A 2017-nucleotide genomic window follows, 5' to 3' on the forward strand; every position below is an offset into this window, starting at 1 on the left:
CACACCTGCCTGACCTCAACCTGATCCCCTGACTTGATTGATCGTAGTGGGCGATCTCGTGCTTGCCAGGTACCGGGTGAACCCCTCTCACATATCGTACGAAACAGAACACTCTTGTTCAAGACGAATTATTTTGATAGTCAATTACTGATTTTATCCTTCCACGTATTTAATTTATTTTAACCTCTTATGGATTTTAGCACAGATCTGGCGATTAGTTTTTGATATGACATAAGACGAAGTTTGTAATATCTTGGTTGCCTCTCTCATGTTCGAACATTGCAGAACACTAGTCTGTACACCGAATTTTGACAAAAAGAAAATGAAATTCAGGTTTTTATCGTTTTTCGGTAGTTTAATATCTGTAAAATGATAATATGATTTTATTTCTTCTAATTGTCAGCTTTTAGCTCTATCTTCAGCAAAAATATTGTAGTAATTCTTAATGCAAAAAATGTCATCAGTGACTTTTTAAGTTTCAACTCTTGGGTTCCCTCTAGTGGCCGCCCTCTGCACTACGTCATAGATGTCTATGAACGTAGGACTGAAGTCCACACATGTGCTGAGGTGCACTCGTTATGAGTGACTAGTTGGCCGGGATCCGACGGAGACGATTCTGTCCGGCGCCAGGGTGGGTATCCGGTGTGGCTTAGTGGATAAAGCATCAGCATGTAGAGCTGAAAACCCGGGTTCAAATCCCGGCGCCGGAGAGAATTTTTCTCAGTTCCATTACTCTTTCATAGTATGATGACGCAGAATATCTGCATGGAAATATCATATGTACTTCGGTACATTAAAATAATAAATACATTAAAAGCTAAATTAGTACAAAAATCTACAAGAATAAAAATATATAATACATTAGCATTACCCTCCCTTTTATACGGAAGCGAGATTTGGACATTAAAGAAAAAAGACATGAACAGAATCAAAGCAACGGAAATGAAATTTTTCAGGACAGCAGGATATACTCTTTTAGACCGAAAAAGGAATGAAGAAATTTTGGAACAATTAGAAGTAGAGTCAGTAGAAGAAAAAATCAGAAGATAGAAATTAAATTGGCTAGATCATGTAAGAAGAATGAAAAATTCAAGAATCCCAAAAATTATGATGCAGTATAAACCTGGAGGATATCGTCGACCAGGAAGATCTTTTAGAAGACTGCTAGATGGGTCTATAGAGGCCTAATTCGTGAAGGATGATGATGATGATGGTACACTTTTCTCAGAAAGTTTGTACCCAGAAGGCTGAAATTAATATACAATATCAATGTCATGGCATGTTACGCAGTAGGTTAAAAAAAAAAAAACGAGATTATTTCTATCTTCAGCAAAAATAAAAAATAATTTGTAGTAATTCTTAATGCAAAAAAATGTTATCACTGATTTTTTTTTTTTTTGCCAACCGCTCAGTGGAATTTTAAATTTATTTAACTGTTGTTTACATAAAGGTACGTTACATATACCCTATTTTTTCTACATTTGTATCTTTTATAACTTCTAACAAAAGTGCACCCAAAACTAAAGAATTTAACATTGCAAGATATGTAAGTTCTGACTCCCCTTAAGTGAGCCATGCCAGATTTCCCTGAAAGTTCCGTCACACTGTAAATGCGTTTTTAATCAGTGAATCTGTACGTTATTACGCAAATGAAGCGTTTTTTTTCGAAGAAATGACAAAGGAATTTTTTTTTCGACTTGTTCTTCGCGTTGATATCTTACCACTCATACGTCTCAGTACCCAATAGTTTTACCATAAAAGTCCAAACCTGTGGAGTAACGGCTAGCGCGTCTGGCCGCGAAATCAGGTTGCCCGGGTTTGATTCTCGGTCGGGGCAATTTATCTGGGTGAGGATTTTTTTTGGGGGTTTTACCTTAACCCAATATGAGCAAATGCTGGCTAAGTATCGGTGTTGGACCCCGGACTCATTTCACCGGCATTATTACCTTCATCTCATTCTTCTTCTTCTTCTTCTTCTCCCTTCAAGGTTTAGGTGATATCACCTGTTCCGGTCTCT

General features: G+C 37.2%; 1 non-coding gene across 1 annotated transcript; it reads left to right on the forward strand.

The window, feature by feature from the left end:
- The first annotated feature begins 638 nt into the window (after positions 1–638).
- On the forward strand, positions 639–710 carry TRNAY-GUA (transfer RNA tyrosine (anticodon GUA)). Its single transcript has one exon. It is a non-coding gene; the product is annotated as a tRNA-Tyr (tRNA).
- Positions 711–2017: the final 1307 nt, after the last annotated feature.

The sequence above is a fragment of the Periplaneta americana genome, chromosome 5, assembly GCF_040183065.1.
Source record: "Periplaneta americana isolate PAMFEO1 chromosome 5, P.americana_PAMFEO1_priV1, whole genome shotgun sequence".
Taxonomy (NCBI): Eukaryota; Metazoa; Arthropoda; class Insecta; order Blattodea; family Blattidae; genus Periplaneta; species Periplaneta americana.